Source organism: Artemia sp. Qi Xiang Cuo, chromosome 7, assembly GCF_049724085.1.
Source record: "Artemia sp. Qi Xiang Cuo chromosome 7, ASM4972408v1, whole genome shotgun sequence".
NCBI classification, from domain to species: Eukaryota; Metazoa; Arthropoda; class Branchiopoda; order Anostraca; family Artemiidae; genus Artemia; species Artemia sp. Qi Xiang Cuo.
The window spans coordinates 59,375,477-59,392,688 of record NC_142800.1 but is presented as its reverse complement, the minus strand read 5'-3'; the positions used below and the strand labels follow the sequence as shown (position 1 = coordinate 59,392,688).

Genomic DNA, 17,212 nt, shown 5'->3' with positions numbered 1-17,212 from the left:
AACTGCACACGAAACCTGTGACGGCTCAGCTCACCGATTGGACGAGCTGCCTGGGTACTGGTTAGCTGAGTCTTCATAGACGTTTGAGGGGAAGGCGTCATAACATCTAACCGCCAGGAGCACTAACGTCAGGACATCGATAAATCCATTATAACATCGACAAAAAAAAATCCGTCAGAACCACTAACCGTCATAATATCTAAAATTTTAAAACTTTTTTATTTTGGGGTTTAGGGGGAAAAAGATACCTAGGTTAGGTTACGTATCTAATATATTCTGAGCTTTACCCCCCACTCCCCTTATGTGCAAATATATAGCCGAAATTTGTTCTATTATATACTTATTACTGCTAGGCTATATAAACTTATAATTTTTTTGTCGATTTTATGACTATTAGTGGTTCTGACGGTTAGATGTTATGACGTTTAGTTCTTGTGACGGTTAGTCCAAATGGTAGCACCCCATGTTTGAGCATCTTTTCAAGAATTGTTTTAAAATAATATGAAAAAAGATTTCTTAAATAATTCGAAATTTGATAGAGAGCCCCTTTTTGGGCACTTTTTCTCAGTGGTCTTTACCCTAGAAAACTTCTGTACATTAGGCTCCTCTTGGACCAAGAAACTGCGGCTGTAAATTTCGAACTAGTCGCGGGCAAAATATTTTTGCCCAATTTTGGGATATCTTAGACTATCCCTAGCTACATGTGCAATTCCCTTGGTCCTAAGAATAATCCCTGAAAGTTTTTAGTCAATCGCAAACACACAACCAAACATACCCATCTTTTCCACTATAAAACATATCTGTAAACAATTAGTAGTTTGTACTATTTACGACCCTTGACCTATGGGACCTGGGGATCATATCATCCCAGAAGGAATAGTTATTAGACTTTTCTATTATTCTGAATAAATTGGCTATCTAGAAAGTTTGATTTGATATCTTGGCAGGTTGTGGAGTGGAGGGTATTTAGCAAAAAAAGCACGGGAGGTAGAATGGCGGGAGGGGGAACGGTCCCTGGTCTTTGAAATTCTGATTTTTTTTTGATTTTATGGTCCTAGTCCAAACAGGTAAAAAATCAAGCACTCCCACTTTCGAAAGTGCGTGAATGTATAATGAAATATTCCCCCTTCCAAGAACATAATTATCATAAAATAAGTTTGATTTTTGTCAAATACGAATTGCAGAACCATCTTTTCTCACTATCAAACAGTTCGTGGTAACGATCTGTAAGTAAGGAGCGACCCGGCTCAATAGTAACCGAAACTCTAAAAAACGGAATTTAGATACCAATAAATGCATCAAAAGAATCGAATTTTTATGGTAATTTTAAATATATAAGTTTCATCAAGTTTAGTCCTGCCCATCAAAAGTTACGACTCTCAGAAAATTTGCCTTATTTTTGAAAAAAGGGGGAAACACCCCCTAAAAGTAATAGAATCTTAATGAGAATAACACCATCAGATTCAGCGTATCGGAAAACCCTACTGTCGTGGCTTCAAGCTCTTATCTGCACAAATGTGGAATTTTGTATTTTGTTTACCAGAAGAAAGATCACGGATACGTGTTTATTTGTTTTGTTGTTGTTTTTTTCCAGGGGTGATCGTATCGACCCAGTGGTCCTAGATTTTCACAAGAGGGCTCATTTGAACGGAAATTAAAAGTTCTAGGGCCCTTTTTAAGTGACCAAAAAATTGGAGGGCAACTAAGCCTCCTCCCACGCTCATTTTTTCCCAAAGTCACCAAATCAAAATTTTGAGATAACCATTTTGTTCAGAATAGTCGAAATATCTAATAAGTATGTCTTTGAGGACGACTTAATCGCCCACAGTCCCTGGGGGAAGGGCTGAAAGTTATGAACTTTGCCCATTGCTTACATGTAGTATTGGCTATTGGTAAGTACGCAGACGTTTTCAGGGGGGATTTATTCGGGTGGGGAAGGGGGTCGGGGGATTGGGTTACTTGGGAGGATCTTTCAATGGAGAAATTTTTTGAAGGAAAGATCTTTAGCCGAACTGGCCAGCCATGACAAAAAATTTAACAAAGAGAGAAAAAACTCAATGAAAAAAGGACAAACGAGACTGCAGCCAGTAGATAAAAAGATGAAAAAAAAAACAATGCGGATATTTCGCCTGAATCAAACTAGGCGTCATCAGGACAAGAGAACCACAAGAAGAACAAGATAAACCACTAAATTAAAACTAAAAACAAATAAAACCACCACCGATAAAATACAATTGCCGCAACTTATCCACGTAGTGTTTCTCTAGTGCTGAAGACGCCTAGTTTGATACAGACGAAATATCAGCATTGTTTTAGTTTTTCATCTTTTTCTTTACTGGCAGCAGTCTCATTTGTCGTTCTTTCATTGATTTTTTCTCTCTTTGTTAAATTTTTTGAGAAATTTTTTGTGGGGGAAGAAATTTCCATGAAGGGGGCTCAATTTAAAAAACACTCAGAAATTAAATAAAAAAATAGGTTTTTTCAACTGAAAGTAAGAAGTGTCATTAAAACTTAAATCAAAGAGAAATTATTATGTATATGAGGGGGTTCGTCCCCTCATCAATACCTCACTCTTTACGCTAAAGTTCAAATTTCGTTAAATAATGGCCGATATAAGCAATACTTTGTTTGTGTTATTTTCCGGCCAATCTTAGCATTTAATTTTACCTTAAGCAGCTTCATAACTATGATTTTTATGTGGTAATAAACCAAAGATATTGTATGTTTTCGGCTTGTGAGAAAAAAACAAGTTTTTTCCAACTGAAAGTAAGGAAGAATATTAAAACTTAAAACGAACATAAATTCTTACGTATATCTTTTAAAGATTTTTTCTTTCATTCATTCCAGTCATTTGAGAATTGCTCAACTTGTGACTTTCACTGGAGAATCTTTCCATGGAGAAATGTCTCGTGAGGGAAGGGAATTTTCCGTGGAGGGGGAGCTGGATTTTCAGACATTATTTAAAAACGATCAGCTATTAAATAAAAACAAGTTCTTTCAATTGAAAGTAACAAGCAACATTAAAACTTAAAACGAACAGAAAATATTAGGTATATGAGATGGGTTGCCTCTCCTCAGTAGCTCACTCTTACGCTTAAGTTTCTTTTTTAACTTTTAAAAGAGGTCACTATTTTAATTAAACATCCTTTATGATTCAGGAGTCATCCTGAAACAACTGGAACAAAAATCAAAGTTAGGTTATTATAAGGTAAGTATTAGTTTAAAAAAGTAAAATTGATAAGTAAATTTCGTTTTAATTATTCATGCACGGTGAGCCAAATTTAAAACGTGTATTAGTTCAAACACGTTCAGAAATTAAATTAAAAAATTTTTTTTTTTTTTTTACTGAAAGTAAGGATAGGGATTTGAGTCGGAAGAAAGTTTTGATAGCCTGCGCGTGGTGAAGAATTTGATAATGAAACATATACTTCTAGGGGGGGGGGGGGACTGAAGGATGACCTATTCTCTAAGAAGTATATGAAAATCACCTTACAAGAAACTTCTAAAAAGAAAACTTTTAAAATCGATGACGATTTTAGTGCTTGCTTAATTCTCTCAAACCAAGAAAGCTTTCCATGGGTTGTATCTGGACAAGGTGTACTAACTAAGGTAATACAAACCGTCAGTTGTTTCTTATATGGAGACATATAGTAAGAATGCTAATAAGCCTTTCAGGATTAGCCTATCAATCTTACCCATCTTAAGGTATGCATAAAAATAGACTCATCAACTTGCTACGATTCATAGGCCATTGCTCCTGGAAACAGTGCAACCAGTCTGACCATGTGATCAGTTTTTTTTTATTTTTCTTTTATGAATTGATTTTACTGGAGGTGTGACCACTCCGTAGAACCCGGGAAAAATTTTTTAGGTAGAGTGAAAAAACAAGTTTAAAGGAATAGTTCCAGTAACACTTCGCTTGTTTATATCTTCAAATTGTAATAGTACAAATCAAGGTCTCACCCAGAGTAGTAGGTCATTTAACAGAAATCGAAAGGATTTTTTCTCTTTGAGGTAAAAACAATTTTGTTTTGGGACGTGAATTTACGCTTACACACAAAATCTTTGAATATTCAAAAGCAACTAGAAATTTAGTACGATAATAATTTGAAACATTAATATTAGGATAAAATTTGATAGCAATAAATTAGAAGGAAATAAATTAAGAGGAAACAAACCTTCTTATGTCGATAAGAATGTTATTACCGTAAACTTGATATTAGTTTTCATGGTTTTCACATAAAGTAAGAAATTCGAGCCTTTCCACACGAAAGCAATCAGTGATGCTAAAACCCAAAATAAGCAGAGATTACTCTAAATGTAATGGAAGTGGCTGCCCGTCACCTCCTCCCACTAGTCGTTACATTAAACTTCACATTTTTATTAAACTGCATCAAGAATGAATGAACCCATTTATGTGTGTTTATACAACAAAATTTTCAGATTAGATAGTTTGAAAGGGAGTTGGTAAATAAAACACTAGCCATTACCAAAAGCTTTTACTTTTTACATTCTTATTAGCTTTCAATGTGCCCTTGAGAGCGGCTAAATCCTTAGAAGGCTCTCGTGCCATAGACCGTTTGTTTTATGCCATCCCAGTTGAGCTTTTTCTATTAACCAAGCTTGTAACTCGGAATATTTTACATTTCAAAATGAAAGATTTTTTTTGTTAGTAAATTAATTAAAAAAAACAAAGTTTTTCCGAGGGAAGCAAAGAGCGAAGTTGAAAGTGAAATTTAAAACGGACAAAAATAATTATTTCACAGCCTATCTAATATATATCAATAAAACTAGTACAAATAAACCAACTAATTATGATTCTCCATGCTTTTAGGATTATAGAAAACTAGCGCTTTACTGAAAACACAAAAGTCAAGTATAAAAAACAAGAATATTGATTTGGGAGTCAAAAGTGAGTATGTATTCAAATGAGCCATTAAACATCACTCTTATAAGTTTTAATAGCCCAACAGCCCCAGCTTTTCCACTTGACACACGGCACCAAAAGTGCCGTTTTTAGTGCCATTTGGTTCTTGCGGATGGGGGAATTTATAAGATGAACGTAAATATGAGCAATACCTCTTATATAAGTTATAAAAGATATGTCTACGATGTTCTGGTAGCCTGCTAGTGTCACCCCTTGAGAAATGGCACAAATAGTACCATTTTAGTGCCATATGGCACTTGCAGATTGCGGAATTTACAAAACGCACATAGATATAAGAAGTAGCTTCTGAATGAGCCATTAAGCATCTCTCTATGATGTTCTGGTAGACCGCTAGGCCTTATTAAAAAAAAAAAAAAAACGGGAGACAGATCAGTGCTACCCATGCAAACAAGTGCTACCGATATTGACAATTTACGATGATTTTCCCTGTTGTTCAAGGAGGGGGACTATAATTTCCCTGTAACAGGTTTTCGACCATGCTGATTCTAATAGTACACTTTTCATTTTGATCTGACACTATTTTCGAAGGGTTTGAGGCTTTTTTTCGAATTCCCCATAATTTTCTTTTCGCAATAAACTTTTACTTTCAAGACAAACCGAAATAATAGTTACCATTCCTGAGTCAGTGTCAGATGGCATTTTTTTCACTAGGCTTTTTTTTTTCAAAACACATTCTTTTTACTTTTGGTTCTTTTTACTTTTTACATTCTTTTGACTTGGTAACCAAAAGTAAAAAACTTTTGCACTACTCATGGTTGCAACTACCGCTGCAACCATGACATACTTTAAAAATGAGCCTAGAAAATGACAAAAAATCGGATACCAATACCGATATTCCCGATACGATATATGCGATACTAATACGCCCTATACCGATACTCGCGATATCGATACGCCCGATACCACATACAGCCCTTCCCCAGGGACTATGGAGGGTCATATCATCACTAAAACCATAGCTATGACGTAGATAATTTCGTGGACCACACCATTCCACCTTGACTTTCCATGACGATAAATAAAAGTTCAAGTTGGGAAAAAATCCTTTTAATCGACAGTGTTTCAGAAACGGTGATAGAAATTCACAAAAATACCAGATATTTCGATTACATATGCAGTGACCGTCATCAGTAGTAAAACTGATACTAGTTCTTTACTACTGAACTAGTTCTTATCAGTAGTTTTACTACTGATGACGGTCAATGCATATGTGACCGAAATATCTGGTATTTTTGTGAGTTTCTATCACTGTTTGTGAAACACTGTCGATTAAAGGATTTTATCCCTATTTGTACTTTTATCTAAAACCATAGATATTGGACCTTTGAACTATGTTGAACAAAATGCCAATCTCAAAATTTTTATAGGACTACTTTGGGGGGAGGGGGCCTGTAGGGGGGGGGGGGTGCTAGTTACCCTCAGATTGTTTTGGTCACTTAAAAAGGGAACTTACAAATTTAATTCTTTCCGAATGAGCTATTACACATCTCTCTATGATGCTCTGACCACCCCCTAGCCCTGCTAGAAAAAAAAAGAAAAAAGGGAGGCAGATCAGTGCTACCGATAAAAAAAAAAGATTTTCTTTGTTGTTAAAGGAGGGGGGGCTGTAATTTCCCTGAATAAGATTTTCCACCATGCTGATTCCAGTCGTACACTTTCTATTTTGATCTGACGCCATTTTCGAGGGGTCTCAGGTTTTTTTCCGAAAGATAAATTTCTTTTCGCAATAAACTTTTACTTTTAAGACAAACCGAAATAATAGTTACCATTCCTGATTCAGCGTCAGATGAAAATTTTTTCTCACTAGGCAGTTTTTTTAAAACACATTTTTCAATTTTTGATTACTATGGGCTGTGGTTCGCTCTTTACTAGGTTGCAGCTGCCGCTGCAACCATGATTTCAATCGGAGTTTTCTTTTATTCTAAATAACCAGAGAAAACGCTCTATCTTGGCCTACAGTAAAGAAGAATGTGTCGTCCGTGTTTGGTATTTATTTCTTCCTTCTTTTTTCACTTGGCCACATTGTATGGAAGGGATGTTTGTCAAAATTTTGGAAGGAGTTCATTCAATCCGACATTGAAGTTCTAGCGCACTTTTTAAAGGTTGAAAGCTATTTTTGGGCAGCCTTTCTCCCTCCCATGCCCTTTTTTCTAAGTACCCTCCACTCCACAACTTTCCGAGATATCAAATCAAACTTCCGAGTTAGGCATGTGGTTCAGAATAATCGAAAAGCCTGATAACTATTCCTTCCGGGATGATCCCCAGTTCTCATACGGCAAGGGCCGCAAATAGTATAAACTACCAATTGCTTACAAATATGTTTTATAGTGGAAAAGGTGGGTATATTTGATCGCGTGCGGGCGATTGGCTAAAAAACTTTCAGAGATCATTTTTTATCACCAAGGGAATCGTAAATTTTGCTAGGGGGTGTCTAAGATATTCCAAAATTGGGGAAAAATTTTGGTCCGCGATCAGTTCGAAATTCACAGACGCAATTACTTGTGCCATGAGGAGCCTATTGTACAAAAAAAGTTTTCTTGGATAACAAGCATTGAGAAACAGGGTTCAAAAATAGGCTAAATAGTTTTTCAGAGCTGCTTGAAATTTACATGTTGTTTAAGTCCTTAGGCTAAGGAGTCCCCAAAATTAAGAAGGCGAACAACAGTTTTACCTGAAAATAGGGCCAAAAACTTTCTTTCTGAACTGCTTGAAACTTTAAACGGCTAATCCCCCGGCAAGGGGAGAAATAACGCACAAAATAATTTTATTTTAGGGGCAAAGTCCCCCCGAAATGGGTCTTAAAAAAGTTCAATTATTAAATTGGATCAAACAGTTCGTGGTAACGAAATGTAAGTAAGGAGCGACCCGGCTCAATGGTAACCGAAACTCTAAAAAACGGAATTTTGATACCAACAGATACATCAAAAGAATCAGATTTTAATGCTGATTTCAAATATATAAGTTTCATAAGGTTTAATCTTACCCATGAAAAGTTAGGTGCCTGAGAAAATTTGGCAGATAAAAAAAAAAAATGGGAAAGACCCCCTAAAACTTATAGAACCTTAATGAAAATCACACCATCATGTTCAGCATATCAGATAATCCTACTGTAGAGGTTTCAACAACCTATCTACAAAAATGCGGAATTTTGCATTTTTTGCCAGAAGAAAGATCACGGATGCGTATTTATTTGTTTCTTTCCCCAAGGGTGATCGTATCGACCCAGTGAGTAGGAAGGGCATAATATCTCCCGTACGAACACCGTGCTGCCATCTACAATTGAGTCTATCTCCGAACGGGGCAGCATATATGGGCATAGAATCCCTCGAGGGGAGAGGATTTCCGAGAAATTGATTGCGTAATTGAAGGGGAGAGGATTTCTGAGAAATTGAGTGCGTAATCGAAGGGGAACTAAATTTCTGAGAAATTGATCACATAATCTCCCGGGCCTATATAATTTATCCATGTTTTCATGGTTTTTTTCACTGAGAATGAAAAAACAGGATTTTTCTCACTTTGATGTATTTTCATGGTTTATTAATATCTAATGGGGTAAAGGTCGATTTATTTGTTGTTGTTGTTTGGCCAAGTGTAATGACACGAGGGATGATTTACATAATCAGTGTGGAATGTATTGATCTAGGGGAGAGAATTTCCGGGAACTTGATTTACATAATCGATGGGGGAATTTTATTGATCCGATAACGGGAAACATGATCACGTTTCTCCTTCTAAACCAATCAGAGAGCCGGAAATATTAGCGGGAGAGGATTGCAGAGAATATAAGGAAAGGATTTTTGCTATAGTTTTTATTAGTCTGTGAATTGAATTCAAAGGAGTGAGAGCAGTTTGACTTTACTCATTTGGATATATTTGTGCTGATGATGAGTGGAATGTTTACACTATTAGAAGTTGATAGTGGAGTTGGTAGCAATAATACAAGAGCACCAAACATTGCGGTGGAAATCACGAGAGGATCACGGCTTTGTCTGGAATGGGGTGAAGTATATGCAAGATATGTGATATCCTTGAGCAAATTTAAAATGGAGGATCAATTATGTTTCGCTGCAAAAGCTGATATAGTACATGTGAATAGACTTCAATGTGCTTTAAGTGCATTAGTGAAACATATCGAAGACAATAAACTGTATCGTTAATTGTACATTCTTACTATTATTGTTGTAACTATCCAATAAAATTGTTTCGAAATCGAAAATGTTCTCTTTCTTTTTGTTGTTGGAATGTTAGGCTAACGAATCATGGTCATTCTAGAGTCAGCAGTCAGAGTGATAGGATTGAAAAATGAATAAATTTGAGAGAGAGAGAATTAGATTGCATCTGGTGTTTATGGAAAAACATTTGATTTTGGATGACGATTTTCTCGAGTTATCTCTTCAACGCAGGATATTCTCTAGGGAAACACTTGACAATATAATGAAAACTGATTCCCCCCCATTGGACTATTGTATGAAGCTTTGTCAATGTGACTCAAATGCTTATACTCAATTTATTGATATATTAATTGGAACAAAGCAGAATCATATCGTGGATACACTTTTGAAAAAACTGCCATAGATTCAATGTAGATGGCTCCCCCACCATTCGAAAGAGGTGACGTCACAGAGTTACTCCTCTCCCATTCCTCCACCCTGAATTTATCAAGCGAGGACGATCAGTCTCGTTTTAGCTGTGAGAGAGAGTTGACATCGGAAACCAAAAAATTTTCCATACAGGTCCACTATGCATTTGCACTTTTAGCAGTTGGACACAATGTGAGAATGGTACAATTGTCGATGACTATAGGGAAAAGTGCAAATTATGTAAGCCATTTAAGTAACACAGATGCTATGCACTAAAAATTAAAGGATATAATTCAAGTTTTGAAGAAGTGTTTGGCTCTCACCCTAACGGACACCTGGGCTCCAATTGTCACTATGACAAATGTGATCAGTGGGAGAATACTTACCCCCCTATGATTGGAAAGAATCCCAAACATGATTTTAGTTTATTTCTACGAGATTGGTATCGTCGTGGATTTAAATAATTCTGGGAGGAAGAATCTGGTCTACGATTCAACTGTTGGGGTAACGAGACAAATTTGTTTCTACATAATCGTTGTGACGACACTGCCTATTATGACTATAAACCAAGTGATTTTTATTTGGCAGTTACCGAATGTGATTCACCATTTGAAAACACGGTATGTGATATTGCTTCAAATAGACATATTGAAACTCGTGAATTTCATAATATGAATGGAAATAGTATCATTGACTATACAAAGAGATATGACAAGAGTGAAGTTAAAATATACTGTAGAAAATGTGACCCTGACTTTGCAGTCAATCAAGATCAATATACAGTGAATCCAAATGATTTACCGGCATTAGTGGTTCACAACAGTTGCCTATACATCGAAGAAGAAGTCTAAAGTGAAGATTTAAAGACATTGTTGTATATATACATTTTATTAATAAACAAATTCACAAACATTTTTAAGCACTTTACTCTTAGGGCATTGAAATCAATATTATACAGGTATGAGAGGATATTTTCCACTAGAAAGTCGTTCAGACGTGGATTGTCCAAAAACTAGAGTTTACAGTCAAAAACCTTTATTAGTTCAGATTTTACGGAAACAGTTTATTTTCAAATCAAAACTGGGTTTTTTTTTCTAACCAAAGTTTCACATTTGGGCTAGAGAAATGTATTTTCTATAATTTTCTTACAAAAAACTAGAGTTTACGGTCAAAAACCTTTATTAGGTCAGATTTTACGGAAATAGATTATTTTCAAATCAAAACTGGGTTTTTTTTTCTAACCAAAATTTCACACTTAGGCCAAAGAAATGCATTTTCCATAATTTTCTAACAAAAACTAGATTTTACAGTTACAAACCTTTAGTAGTTCAGATTTTACGGAAAAAGTTTATTTTCAAATCAAAACTGGTTTTTTTTTTCTAACCAAAGTTTAACATTTAGGCCAGAGAAATGTATTGTTCATAGTTTTTTTGCAAAAAACTAGAGTTTATGGTCAAAAACCTTTATTAGTTCAGATTTTACGGAAACAGTTTATTTTTCGAACCAAAACACACACACACTCACACAAACAAAAGCACACACACAAAAACAAACACACATAAAAACAGAAAAAAAAAACACACACACACAAAAACACACAAAAAGCACACACAAACACACACAAAAACACACACACTCAAAAACACACACAAACAAAAACACACACAAACACACACACACACACAAAAAGAGACGAAAACACACACACACACACACACACACACGCACACACACAAACAAACACACATACAAAAACAAAAACACAAAAACACACACACATTCTATATTGGAAATCAAAAGTTCCTGGAAGACAGTGCCCTTTAGTTTTGAACTGGAAACTTATATAAGCACATATGTTTTAAAAATATTCGGAAAAAATTAGAATTCAGTTTTTAGTGAAAACTATCTCCACATGTAGATGGAGATTTTTGGTCGTAACGATCACCAAATTAAAAAAAGTGAGAGACAAACAAGGTTAAAATAATCGGCCCCGAGCGACCTTAGAAGATATAGCCTCCTTTGAAGGTGCGATTCTCTTTAAGAATTGACAGATTGTTAATGTTTAAACTTTTACGTATGACAAGAGAATGAGAAAGAGAGAGAGAGAGAGAGAGAGAGAGAGAGAGAGAGAGAGAGAGAGAGAGAGAGAGAGAGAGAGAGGGGTATTTATCAACATGTATTATAATCTTTCGCAATGACTTGATGCTGCTGGTGAGCTAAGAATACAAATACCCACTTAAAGCGCTGAAAACAAATGATAAACGGAGATGTTGGTCATAACGAATGCCAAATTAAACAAGTGAGAGACAAACAAGGTTAAAATAATTGGCCCCGTGTGACCTTAGAAGATAGAGCCTCCGTTGGAGGTGCAACTCTCTTTAAGAATCGACAGATTGTTAATGTTTAAATTTTTACGTATGACAAGAGAGAGAGACATAGAGAGAGAAAGAGAGAGAGAGAGGGGGGGAGGGGGGTATTGATCAACATGTATTATAATCTTTCGCAACGACTTGATGCTGTTGGTGAGCTAAGAATACAAATACCCACTTAAAGCGATAAAAAACAAATGATAAACGGAGATTTTGGTCGTAACGAACGCCAAATTAAACAAGTGAGAGACAAACAAGGTTAAAATAATTGGCCCTCGATTGACCTTAGAAGATATAGCCTGCTTTGAAGGTGCATTTGTCTTTAAGAATCAACAGATTGTTAATGTTTAAACTTTTACATACAACATGAGAAAGAGAAAGAGAGAGAGAGAAAGAGAGAGAGGGAAAGAGTGTTTTTTAAATTTTGTTTACTATGGACTGCTGTTTGCTATTTACTACATTGCAGCTACTGCTGAACCCATGATAACTAGCTGATCATTTCTAATTTTAACAATTCCTTGCATACATCTTTCAAACATAATAAACTCAGCCTTGGAGAGATTTGGGATTGAACAATTGCAAGAAAACCAGTGAATAACTGAATTTATTTTCATTATTAGACTTCACACAAACACTGAAGGGGATTTTAACTTCAACAGATACCAATGTGTCATCTGCAAACATAAATACAATGTAATTCCTATCGAATAAACAATTATGGCAATCTTTCATATTATTAATTTGAAAAACTTTTTCCGCAAAATAAGTTTTTCAAAGAAAAGTAAAGAACTTCGTTAAACGAAAATGGGCAACAATAAAATCAAATAATCTACGAAGTGTGAAACTACCCCAAATCAGCATAAATAAATAAATGAAACCCAAAACGAACAGAAATTACAATAATTAACTGATTCAAACTCAAACCGAACAGAAATTAACTTAAGTTGGGCACAAACCCCATTAGCATTCCCAAGGTCGGAACAAAATTATACACGTACACTATTTGATTTTAGAAAAAGAAAGTCATAGAAAAGATTCAATTTACGGAAAACCAATTCGGTTTCAATTCTTAGAAAATTAACATCTGTCTATCATCGCTATACAAAAATTCTATCATGTCTTAAAAAGCTATTTAAACTCACAACAGCCATTGAAGAATCGACGACTACATTTGAGGTATTCATCACTTTTTTCTATCTATATTTCAATTTGCAATGGAGTTTAAACTTTCAAACAGCTAATAATAAACAGTAATAACAGTTAACTATTAAGAAAATCATAAGGGAGAGGAATCTAGAAGAGTCACTGTCCACCATTCATCATTTAACCCCATTGGGAGAGTTTTCGAGCAGAAATACACATATTTTATCATTTAGATATCTAATTCTTCTCCGAAACGTCACTTTTTCCAAAATTGTCTAATAAATTTAGAGAGGGATTTTTTTTTCTTCAGCATATTTGAAAGGAAAAATAACAATGTCTTTAGATATAAAATGCCCCCCCCCCGCTTCAGCCCCTGTGGAAAGGTTTTCTAAGTGTTGAAATTTATATCATAAAGCCAGTAAAAGTTGGGTATAGTTAGGTGAGGATAAGTAACCTATTAAATGATATTGAGAAAAAAATATAATTTATGCGTGAGAGGACCCCCATTCCTCCCACGTCACCTCTTTCCAAAATCGTCTAATCAATTTAGAGATGGATTTTATATATATTAGGTTAAGTGGTGCGCCACAACCACGGCGCTCCCCGGCCCGCCACGGCGGGCTCGCGGTGGACCCCACGGTGCTCCCCGGCCCATCGCAGCGGACCCCGTGGCGGGCCCCACGGCGCTCCCCAGCCCACCGCAGCGGACCCAGTGGCGGGCTCCGCGGCACTCCTCAGCCCGCTGCAGCGGGCCCGTGGTGCTCCCCGGTCCGCCCGCTTTTGGGGATGTCACTGCGGCGGGCCGGGGAGCGCCGTGGTTGTGGCGTGCCACTTAACCTAATATATATAAAATCCATCTCTAAATTGATTAGACGATTTTGGGAAGAGGTGACGTGGGAGGAGTGGGGGTCCTCTCACGCATAAATTATATTTTTTTCTCAATATCATTTAATAGGTTAAATATCCTAACCTAACTATACCCAACTTTTACTGGCTTTATGTATAAATTTCATAACTTATAAAACCTTTCCCAAGGGGCTGAAGAGGTGGGGGGCATTTTATCTCTAAAGACATAGTTATTGTGCCTTTCAACTATGCTGAATAAAAAATCCATCTCTAAATTGATTAGACAATTTTGGAAAAAGTGACGTTTCGGAGAAGAATTAAATATCTAAATGATGAAATATGTGTATTTCTGCTCGAAAACTCTCCCAAGGGGGTTAAATGATGATAAGTGGACAGTGACTCTTCTAGATTCCTCTCCCTTATGATTTTCATAATAATTAACCGTTATTACTGTTTATTATTAGCTGTTTGAAAGTTTAAACTCCAGTGCAAATTGAAATATAGATAGAAAAAAGTGATGAATACCTCAAATGTAGTCGTCGATTCTTCAATGGCTGATGTGAGTTTAAATAGCTTTTTAAGACATGATAGAATTTTTGTATAGCGATGATAGACAAATGTTAATTTTCTAAGAATTGAAACTGACTTGGTTTTCCGTAAATTGAATCTTTTCTATGACTTTCTTTTTCTAAAATCAAATAGTGTACGTGTATAAATTTGTTCTGACCTTGGGAATGCATATGGGGTTTTGTGCCCAACTTATGTTAATTTCTGCTCGTTTTGAGTTTGACTCGGCTATTTATTGTAATTTCTGTTCGCTTTGGGTTTCATTTATTTATCGATGCTGATTTGGGGTAGTTTCACACTTCGTAGATTATTTGATTTTATTCTTGCCCATTTTCGTTTAACGAAGTTCTTTACTTTTCTTTGAAAACTTATTTTGCGGAAAAAGTTTTTCAAATTAATAATATGAAAGATCGCCATAATTGTTTATTCGATATGAATTACATTGTATTTATGTTTGCAGATGACACATTGGTATCTGTTGAAGTTAAAATCCCCTTCATTGTTTGTGTGAAGTCTAATGATGAAAATAAATTCAGTTATTCACTGGTTTTCTTGCAATTGTTCAATCCCAAATCTTTCCAAGGCTGAGTTTATTATGTTTGAAAGATGTATGCAAGGAATTGTTAAAAATAGAAATGATCAGCTAGTTATCATGGTTGCAGCAGTAGCTGCAATGTAGTAAATAGCGAACAGCAGTCCATAGTAAACAAAATTTAAAAACACTCTTTCTCAATTTCTCTTTCTCTCTCTTTCTCTCTCTCTCTCTCTCTCTCTCTCCCTCTCTCTCTTTCTCTTGTCGTATGTAAAAGTTTAAACATTAACAATCTGTTGATTCTTAAAGACAAATGCACCTTCAAAGGAGGCTATATCTTCTAAGGACACTCGAGGGCCAATTATTTTAACCTTGTTTGTCTCTCACTTGTTTAATTTGGCGTCTGTTACGACCAAAATCTCCGGCTATCATTTGTTTTTCATCGCTTTAAGTGGGTATTTGTATTCTTAGCCCATCAACAGCATCAAGTCATTGCGAAAGATTATAATACATGTTGATAAATACCCCTCTCTCTCTCTCTCTCTCTCTCTCTCTCTCTCTCTCTCCCTCTCTCTCTTTCTCTTGTCGTATGTAAAAGTTAAAACATTAACAATCTGTCGATTCTTAAAGACAATTGCACCTTCAAAGGAGGCTATATCTTCTAAGGACACTCGGTTCCAATTATTTTAACCTTGTTTGTCTCTCTCACTTGTTTAATTTGGCGTTCGTTACGACCAAAAACTCCGGTTATCATTTGTTTTTCATCGCTTTAAGTGGGTATTTGTATTCTTAGCCCATCAACAGCATCAAGTCATTGCGAAAGATTATAATACATGTTGACAAATACCCCTCTCTCTCTCTCTCTCTCTCTCTTTCTCTCTCTATTGTCATACGTAAAAATTTAAACACTAACAATCTGTCGATTCTTAAAGAGAATTCCACCTTCAAAGGAGGCTATATCTTCTAAGGTCAATCGAGGGCCAAATATTTTAACCTTGTTTGTCTCTCACTTGTTTAATTTGGCGTTCGTTACGACCAGAATCTCCGTTTATCATTTGTTTTTCATCGCTTTAAGTGGGTATTTGTATTCTTAGCTCACCAACAGCATAAAGTCATTGCGAAATATTATAATACATTTTGATAAATACCCCCCCCTCTCTCTCTCTCTCTCTCTCTCTCTCTCTCTCTCTCTCTCTTTCTCTCTCTCTCTTCTCTCTCTCTTGTCATACGTAAAAGTTTAAACATTAACAATATGTCGATTCTTAAAGAGAATTGCACCTTCAAAGGAGGCTATATCTTCTAAGGTCGCACGGGGCCAATTATTTTAACCTTGTTTGTCTCTCACTTGTTTAATTTGGCGTTCGTTACGACCAAAATCTCCGTTTATCATTTGTTTTTCATCGCTTTAAGTGGGTATTTGTATTCTTAGCTCACCAACAGCATAAAGTCATTGCGAAAGATTATAATACATGTTGATAAATACCCCTCTCTCTCTCTCTCTCTCTCTCTCTCTCTCTCTTTCTCTCTCTCTTGTCATACGTAAAAATTTAAACACTAACAATATGTCGATTCTTAAAGAGAATTCCACCTTCAAAGGAGGCTATATCTTCTAAGGTCGCACGGGGCCAATTATTTTAACCTTGTTTGTCTCTCACTTGTTTAATTTGGCGATCGTTACGACCGAAATCTCCGTTTATCATTAGTTTTTCATCGCTTTAAGTGGGTATTTGTATTCTTAGCCCACCAACAGCATCAAGTCATTGCGAAAGATTATAATACATGTTGATAAATACCCCCCCCTCTCGCTCTATCTCTCTCTCTCTTTCTCTCTCTCTTGTCATACGTAAGAGTTTAAACATTAACAATCTGTCGATTCTTAAAGACAATTGCACCTTCAAAGGAGGCTATATCTTCTAAGGTCGAACGGGGCCAATTATTTTAACCTTGTTTGTCTCTCATTTGTTTAATTTGGCATTCGTTATGACCAACATCTCCGTTTATCATTTGTTTTTCATCGCTTTAAGTGGGTATTTGTATTCTTAGCTCACCAACAGCATCAAGTCATTGCGAAAGATTATAATACATGTTGATAAATACCCCCCCCCCTCTCTCTCTCTCTCTCTCTCTCTCTCTCTCTTGTCATACGTAAAAGTTTAAACATTAACAATCTGTCGATTCTTAAAGACAATTGCACCTTCAAAGGAGGCTATATCTTCTAAGGTCGCAC

At 35.9% G+C, this 17,212-nt stretch overlaps 1 protein-coding gene across 2 annotated transcripts in view; it reads left to right on the top strand.

Annotated features, from left to right (window-relative positions):
• Positions 1-17,212, top strand: part of Rh50 (Rhesus blood group-associated glycoprotein Rh50) — a 199,476-nt gene that overhangs the window by 11,287 nt on the left and 170,977 nt on the right. Inside the window, exon 1 of one of the 2 annotated variants that reach the window (XM_089092443.1) lies at positions 3,880-4,014. The exons of the other annotated variant lie outside the window; for it this stretch is intronic. The gene's annotated coding sequence lies outside the window, so the exon portion shown is untranslated. Of the gene's footprint in view, positions 1-3,879; positions 4,015-17,212 lie in introns of those variants that run through there. 2 annotated transcript variants of the gene reach the window in all.